Source organism: Budorcas taxicolor, chromosome 7 (genome assembly GCF_023091745.1).
Source record: "Budorcas taxicolor isolate Tak-1 chromosome 7, Takin1.1, whole genome shotgun sequence".
NCBI lineage: Eukaryota > Metazoa > Chordata > Mammalia > Artiodactyla > Bovidae > Budorcas > Budorcas taxicolor.
The window spans coordinates 19,658,780-19,668,170 of record NC_068916.1 but is presented as its reverse complement, the minus strand read 5'-3'; positions in this window follow the sequence as shown (position 1 = coordinate 19,668,170).

The following is a 9,391-nucleotide window of genomic DNA, read 5'->3' as shown; positions in this document are numbered from 1 at the left end:
TGGAAGGAGCCAGCCGCTATGTTGTGAGGATGCCCAAGCTGTGATACGGAGAGGGCCCTGTGATGAGGAGCTGAGTCCTCCAGGCAACAGCCATGGGAGGGAGCTGCCATGGAAGGGGCTCCTCCAGCCTTATCTGAGCCTTCAGATGATGCAGTCCTGGCTGCGTCAGTCTCAGAAGAGATCCTGAGCCAGAACATCCCAGACCCCTGACACTCTATGAATCTGCATAAGACAACAAATGTTTGCTGACAAAGGTCCGTATAGTCAAAGCTATGGTTTTTCCAGTAGTCATGTATGGATGTGAGAGTTGGACCATAAAGAAGGCTGAGTGCCAAAGAACAGATGCTTTCAAATTGTGGTGCTGAAGAAAACGCTTGAGAGTCCCTTGGACTGCAAGGAGATCAAACCAGTCAATCCTAAAGGAAATCAACCCTGAATATTCACTGGAAGGACTGATGCTGAAACTGAAGTTCCAAATGGCCACCTGATGTGAAGAGCTGACTAATTGGAAAAGACCCTAATGCTGGGAAAGATTGAAGGCAGGAGAAGGTGACAACAGAGGATGAGATGGTTGGATGGCATCATTGACTCAATGGACATGAGTTTGAGCAAGCTCCAGGAGACGGTGAAGGACAGGGAAGCCTGGCGTGCTGCAGTCCATGAGGTCTCAAAGAGCAGGACACAACTTAGCAACTGAACAACAACAATACATGTTTTCTGTTTGTTTTTTTTTAATATGTATTTATTTGGCTGCACTGGATCTTAGTTGCAAAATGTGGAATTTTTGACTTATTTTTTTGGTTGTGTTATGTGGGATCTAGGTCCCTGACCAGGGATCAAATCCACGGCCCCTGCATTGGGAATGTGGAGTCTTAGTCACTGGACCACCAGGGAAATCCTGGTGTTTATTGTTGTAGTTTTTTAATGTTTAAAATAAGTAATACATTTTCGGCTGTGTCAGGTCTTTGTTGCTGCATGCAGGCTTTCTCTAGTTGCAGTGAGCAGGGGCAGCTCCCTAGTTGTGGTGCTTGGACTTCTCACTGGGTGGCTTCTCTTGTTGGGGAGCCCAGGATCTTAGTGCTCAGGCTTCAGTAGTTGTGGCTGTAAGACTCTAGACCACAGGCTCCGTAGCTGTGGTACATGGGCCTAGTTGCTCTGTGGCATGTTGAAGCTTCCTATACCAGGGATTGAACCCATGTCCCCTGCATTAGCAGGCGGATTCTTAACCACTGGACCACAAGGGGAGCCTTGTTTGTTGTTTTAAGCAACTAAATTCTGGGGTAATTTCTTAGGCAGCAATAGCTAACTAATAGAATAACACACTGTGTTCAACGGGTTACTATTATCATCTTTTCTAAATATTTGATACTGAAAATTCCAGTTTAACACTGTGAAATAAAGGGTCATATTCCTTATAGTCTCAAATGAAGATAAAGAGACTGGCCCCAAATCGCACAGTCAGAAAATGCTAGAGACCCACCCCCACTTCCCTGAGAGTAAAGTGCTATCAGACTACTTTGTCTGTACATTGAAGATTAGGAGGCTCCCGGTATTCTTAAAAGCCTCATCTCTTTTCTCCACCCATTTTGCCCACTCTCCCTTAGCTACTTGGAACTATTCTTGCCTTATTACCTCCAGACCTTTGTCCAGGTAGTCATCTCTACTGGAAGAGACCTCTACCCAATCTTTCTAAAGAAATCTTCTTCCTCCAGGAAGCCCTCCCTGACTACCTTTTTCATACTGGTTGTAGTCTATTCTGAGTTCCCCAAGCACTTCCCTCTTATAAAAATCACTGGTAATATTTGCTGAGTGCGTTTATGTGTCCATATTCTTTTTAAAAAAGTATTTTGGCCATGCCATGCAGTGTGTGGGATCTTAGTTCCCCGGCCGGAGATTGAACCTGCACCTCCTGCGTTGACAGTGCAGACTCTTAACCACTGGACAACCAGAGAAGTCCCTTACTGAGTGCTCTTCACATGCCATATTCTATGTGTCATCTTCACAATCAGCTCTGTTTATAAATCAAACACTGTTGGGATTCCCATTTTACAGATGAGTAACCTAAGGTCTGGAAATATCAAATTACTTGCTCTAGGTCGCCTGGTTTTTCCATAGCTTCTGATTTTTGTGATTTTAACAATCTGAGTTGTTAAAAAAAAAACAACAACGAAAAACAAAAAACTCCTATGTTGTCTTTAAAAAGCTTCGTAGTTTAGTTTTTACATTTAGGGATATAATTAATTTTGAGATTTCTTTTGTATGTCATTTTTTTAAATTTTAAGATTTATTTTTGTGTGTGTATGATCTAAAGTAAGAGTCGAGGTTGTTTTTGTGTATTCATGTGGCAGTTTAGTTGCCCTATAGAAAAATAAGACTTCAGTTCTATCAGATCGAGATTTTAACCCCCACGATCAGTCGAATAGTTCACCCTAAAGATGACCATGTCCTGATCCTGATAACCTGTGAACATGGTAACGTTTGTGCAAAAGGGATGTTGCAGATGTGATTAAAGTAAGGACCTTGAGATGGGGAGATGATCCTGAATTATTTGGATGAGCACTATCTAATCAACCCTGAATACTCATTGGAAGCACTGATGCTGAAGCTGAAGCTCCAATACTTGGGAGCTCCACCACTTAATGCGAAGAGCTGACTCATTGGGAAAGACCCTGATGCTGGAAAAGACTGAGGGCAGGAGGAGAAGGGGTCGACAGAGGATGAGATGGTTGGATGGCATCACTGACTCAATGGACATGAGTTTGAGCAAACTCTGGGGGATAGTGAAGGACAGGGAAGCCTGGAGTGCTGCAGTCCATGGGGTTGCAAAGAGCTGGACAACAACATGTAATTACAGGGTCCTTATAAAAGGAGAACAGGACAATCAGAGGAGATGTGATGACAATAATGTGAGAAGGACCCAGAATGCTGTTGCAGCTTTGAAGATGGAGGAAGAGCCACAAGCCGGGGAATGCAGGTGGCTTCTAGGAACTGGGAAAGGCAAGGAAATTGATTCTCCTTGCAGTCCTCTAGAAGGAATGCCATTCGGCCCATACTATATTTGTTTCTTCTAAAAATGTATTTATTTGTTTGGCTGTGCTGGGTCTTAGTTTCAGCACATGGGATCTTTAGTTGTGGCACGCGAACTCTTTGTTGCAGTATCTCGGATCCAGTTCCCTGACCAGGGTTGGAACCCAGGCCCCCTGCACTGGGAGCACGGAGTCTTAGCCACTGGACCACCAGGGAAGTCCCTGATTGTACTGTATTTGGATTTTAGCCTGGTGAAATCCATATGAGTCTTCGGACCTCCAGAATGGTCAAAATTGATTTGCACTGTTTTAAGCCACTAAGTTTGTAGTGATTTGTTACAAAAGCAAAAGGAAATGAAGACAATTCCTAGACTAAACACCCCCTAGGAAACAAGTACTGGTATTTCTCACTAATTTATAGGGAAGGTTGCAAAGTATTGGATAGACTTGTCCATATCCCTGCAGCTTGCAAAAGGAAGATTCAAACCCAGGACCATCAGACTCCAGCTACATTTCAGTGCGTGCTCCTGGAGCTGTGGAGAGCTTGTTTAAAGGTAGATTCTGGACTTTCCTGGTGGTCCAGTGGTTAAGAGTGCCTGCCAGTGCAGGGGACACAGGTTCTATCTCTGGTCCCAGAAGATTCCACATGCCTTAGAGTAACTAAGCCTGAGAACCACACCCACTGAAGCCTGAGCATGCTATAGCCCATACTTTGCAACAAGAGAGGCCACCCCAGTGTTGTTTCAGTTGCTCAGTCGTGTCCAACTCTCTGCAACCCCATGGACTCCAACCACCGCAGAGAAACCAGTGAATGTCAACTAGAGAGTAGCCCCTGATTTCCACAACTAGAGAAAGCCCACATGCAGCAAGGAAGACCCAGCACAGCCAAAAATAAATAAATAAGTATGAATAAATAAATTTAAAGGCAAATTCTGATGTCTCTGGTCTCCAGTGGGTTGTGATTCTGCATTTCTGATAAAATCCTCCCAGGGGAGAATGAATGAGGATGAAATGAATGAACGTCACCCCCAGTGCTTAGGTAGGGAGAAGGTCTGGGTCAAATGTCCAACATCCCCAGATTCCAATCCCATAGTGTTAATCCTCTGCCTCAGTTTCTTTATCTGGAAAGCAGAAGTGAGAAATAACAACTAACATGTGAATGAAATTAACCACGTTAAATGCTTACTGTGTGTGACTTGGAACATAGTAGCTGCTCTATAAATTTTATCTTAGAAAAATATTTATTTTATTTATTTGGCTATGCTGGGTCTTAGTTGTGGCATATGGGCTTTTTGATCTTCATTTCGGCACTCGAGATCTTTAGTTGCGCCATTCGAACTCTTATTTGGGGCATGTAGGATCCAGTTCCCTGACCAGGGATGGAACCCGAGTCCCTGCATTGGAAGAACGGAGTCTCAACCACTGGACCACCAGGGTACATGCGAAGTCACTTCAGTTGTGTCCAGCTCTTTGGGAGTCTATGCACCGCAGCCTGCCAGGTTCCTCTGTCCATGGGATTCTCCAGGCAAGAATACTGGAGTGGGTTGCCATTTCCTTCACCAGGGGATCTTCCCAGCCCATGGATGGAATCTGCATCACTTAAGTCTGCTGCATTAGCAGGTGGGTTCTTTACCACTAGGGCTACCTGGGAAGCCCCAGTAAATCTTAATTATTATCCTACTTGGATAAGTGTGCAGTAAATGCTTGTCAGTGATAGGATTGAAAGCTGATGCCCCCGTCTGTAAACTGGAGATCAAGCCTGTAACACACAGTGCATGCTCAGGTCACCTGCTAATTAGAAGGAGATGTTTCATGCAGTTCTAGCAGACAGGGCAGCCCCTTCCCCAGCTTGCCTTCTGGGGCCAAGTACCAGGAACTATTCTCTGAGGCACCAGGAAGAAACGTCACCTCCCCACTAGTGATGACTAGCGGTTCAGCTGCTGGCTTCAGTGACCGCCAATCCAGCGGAAGGTGTGGGTCCTCTCCCTTCTCAGCGGGCCACTTTGGGGCTTTCCCAACCCTCTTGGGGACTCTGCCCCAGCAGAGCCTGATACTTGCTTTTAGCTGTTCTCAGGTGGCTTGTCAGTAAAGAATCCACGTGCTAATGCAGGAGACCCAGGTTCAGTCCATGGGTCAGGAAGATCCCCTGGAGAGGGGAATGGTAACCCACTCCAGTTTCTTGCCTGGAGAATCTCATGAACAGAGGAGCCTGGTGGGCTACGGTCCACAGGCTTGCAAACGAGTTGGACAAAACTGAGCGACTAAACAGCAACATAGCTCTGTCAGGTCTGTGCAGGAAGCTCTGGTTTTTCTGCACTGGCTCAAGGTCTGGGGGAGAAGTTTGCACTGAATCAGGAGGGCCTTGGCGGTGGGGACCCAGAGAAATGGCATTCTTGTCCTTGGACAGACTGGATGTATGCCCCTCTCTGGGCCTCAGTATCCCCATCTGTACTCTGGCCTAGGCCAGACCCCTCTGTACCAAGTCCCTCATTTATTGTGCAGCTTCTTCCCTATATGAGGATGCCCAGATTTAGCAAATAAAAATATGGAATGACCTATAGGATCTGAGTTTCAGATACAAATAATTTACTGTTTTATAAGCATAATTACCTGGAGGAGAAAATGGCAACCAACTCCAGTTGGTTTTTGCCTGGGAAATCCTATGAACAGGGGAGGCTGGTGGGCTGTGGTCCATGGGATTAAAGAGTTGGACACGACTTAGCACACACATGCATACATACTTTAAATTTATAGGGAATTCCTGGGAATACCTGGTGCTGCAATGGTTAGGACTCGTCACTTTCACTGCTGGGACCCACATTTGATCCCTGATCCAGTAACTAAGATCCCACCTGCCCACCGGCATGGCCAAACAAACAAACAAAAGGTGTAGTCTTAACCATTTCAGAAAGAAATATATGTCAAATATTTTTATTGGATGATATAAACTATGTGTTAAATATTGTTATTTGATGATATATGTCAGTTCAGTTCAGTTCAGTCGCTCAGTCGTGTCCAACTCTTTGCGACCCCATGAATCGCAGCACGCCAGGCCTCCCTGTCCATCACCAACTCCCGGAGTTCACTCAGACTCACCTCCATCGAGTCCGTGATGCCATCCAGCGATCTCATCCTCTGTCGTCCCCTTCTCCTCCTGCCCCCAATCCCTCCCAGCATCAAAGTCTTTTCCAATGAGTCAACGCTTCGCATGAGGTGGCCAAAGTACTGGAGTTTCAGCTTCAGCATCATTCCTTCCAAAGAAATCCCAGGACTGATCTCCTTCAGAATGGACTGGTTGGATCTCCTTGCAGTCCAAGGGACTCTCAAGAGTCTTCTCCAACACCACAGTTCAAAAGCATCAATTCTTCGGCGCTCAGCTTTCTTCACAGTCCAACTCTCACATCCATACATGACCACAGCAAAAACCATAGCCTTGACTAGATGGACCTTAGTTGGTAAAGTAATGTCTCTGCTTTTGAATATGCTATCTAGGTTGGTCATAACTTTTCTTCCAAGGATGATATATGTATTTATTATTAATTATCTGTATAAAATATTTATGACACAGTCACCGTCTTAACCATTTTTAAGTACACAGCTCAGTGACATTAAGCACACTCACATTGTTGTGTAACTACCCCCACCATCACCTCCAGAACTTTCTCGTCTTCCCAAACTGAAACTCTTGTCCTCATGAAACACTGATTCCCCTTCCTCCTTCCCCAGCCCCTGGCCTCACCATCTACTTCCTGTCTCTGTGGGTCTGACTCCTCTAGGGACCTCCTGTGGAATCAGACAGTGTTTGTCCTTTTTGATTAGATTTATTCACGGAGCACAGTGTTCTCAGGGTTTATCCATGGTGTAAAATGTACAACATTGTTGTTGTTCAGTTGTTCAGTTGTGTCCCTCTCTTTGAGACCCTATGGACTGCAGCACGCCAGGCTTCCCTGTCCTTCACTATCTCCCAGAGTTTCCTCCAACTCATGTCCACCGAGTCAGTGATGTCATCCAACCATCTAATCCTCTGCTGCCCCTTTCTCTTTCTGCCCTCAATCTTTCCCAGCAGCGGGTTGGCCAAAATGTTTGTTGGGGTTTTTCGTAACATTTTACAGAAAATTCAAATGAGCTTTTTGGCCAACCCAGTATATACCTTTTTAGTATAGCTAATGTCACGAATTTTGCACGGAACATACTTATACTAAAAAAGTATTTGTTGTATATCTACAATTCATATTTAACTCAGTTCAGTTCGGTTCAGTCGCTCAGTCGTGTCCGACTCTTTGCGACCCCATGAATCACAGCACGCCAGGCCTCCCTGTTCATCACCAACTCCCGGAGTTCACTCAGACTCACCTCCATCGAGTCCGTGATGCCATCCAGCCATTTCATCCTTGGTCGTCCCCTTCTCCTCCTGCCCCTAATCCCTCCCAGCATCAGAATCTTTTCCAATGAGTCAACTCTTCGCATCAGGTGGCCAAAGTACTGGAGCTTCAGCTTCAGCATCATTCCTTCCAAAGAAATCCCAGGGTTGATCGCCTTCAGAATGGACTGGTTGGATCTCCTTGCAGTCCAAGGGATTCTCAAGAGTCTTCTCCAACACCACAGTTCAAAAGCATCAATTCTTCGGCGCTCAGCCTTCTTCACAGTCCAACTCCACATCCATACATGACCACAGGAAAAACCATAGCCTTGACTAGACGGATCTTAGTCGGCAAAGTAATATCTCTGCTTTTAAATATGCTATCTAGGTTGGTCATAACTTTTCTTCCAAGGAGTGTCTTTTAATTTCATGGCTGCAGTCACCATCTACAGTGATTTTGGAGCGCAAAAAATAAAGTCTGACACTGTTTCTACTGTTTCCCCATCTATTTCCCATGAAGTGATGGGACCGGATGCCATGGTCTTCGTTTTCTGAATGTTGAGCTTTAAGCCAACTTTTTCACTCTCCTCTTTCACTTTCATCAAGAGGCTTTTTAGCTCCTCTTCACTTTCTGCCATAAGGGTGGTGTCATTTGCATATCTGAGGTTATTGATATTTCTCCCGGCAGTCTTGATTCCAGCTTGTGCTTCATCGAGCCCAGAGTTTCTCATGATGTACTCTGCATATAAGTTAAATAAGCAGGATGACAATGTACAGCCTTGATGTACTCCTTTTCCTATTTGGAACCAGTCTGTTGTTCCATGTCCAGTTCTAACTGTTGCTTCCTGACCTGCATACAGATTTCTCAAGAGGCAGGTTAGGTGGTCTGGTATTCCCATCTCTTTCAGAATTTTCCAGTTTATTGTGATCCACACAGTCAAAGGCTTTGGCATAGTCAATAAACCAGAAATAGATGTTTTTCTGGAACTCTCTTGCTTTTTCCATGATCCAGCAGATGTTGGCAATTTGATCTCTGGTTCCTCTGCCTTTTCTAAAACCAGCTTGAACATCAGGGAGTTCACGGTTCACATATTGCTGAAGCCTGGCTTGGAGAATTTTGAGCATTACTTTACTAGCATGTGAGATGAGTGCAATTGTGCGGTAGTTTGAGCATTCTTTGGCATTGCCTTTCTTTGGGATTGGAATGAAAACTGACCTTTTCCAGTCCTGTGGCCACTGCTGAGTTTTCCAAATTTGCTGGCATATTGAGTGCAGCACTTTCACAGCATCATCTTTCAGGATTTGAAACAGCTCAACTGGAATTCCATCACCTCCACTAGCTTTGTTCATAGTGATGCTTTCTAAGGCCCACTCGACTTCACTTTCCAAGATGTCTGGCTCTAGATTAGTGATCACATCATCATGATTATCTGGGTCGTGAAGATCTTTTTTGTACAGTTCTTCCGTGTATTCTTGCCACCTCTTCTTAATACCTTCTGCTTCTGTTAGGTCCATACCATTTCTGTCCTTTATCGAGCCCATCTTTGCATGAAATGTTCCCTTAATATCTCTAATTTTCTTGAAGAGATCTCTAGTCTTTCCCATTCTGTTCTTTTCCTCTATTTCTTTGCATTGATCGCTAAAGAAGGCTTTCTTATCTCTTCTTGCTATTCTTTGGAACTCTGCATTCAGATGCTTATATCTTTCCTTTTCTCCTTTGCTTTTCACCTCTTCTTTTCACAGCCATTTGTAAGGCCTCCTCAGACAGCCATTTTGCTTTTTTGCGTTTCTTTTCCATGGGGATGGTCTTGATCCCTGTCTTCTGTACAATGTCACGTACCTCATTGCATAGTTCATCAGGCACTCTATCTATCAGATTTAGGCCCTTAAATCTATTTCTCACTTCCACTGTATAATCATAAGGGATTTGATTTAGGTCATACCTGAATGGTCTAGCGGTTTTCCCTATTTTCTTCAATTTGAGTCTGAATCTGGTAATAAGGAG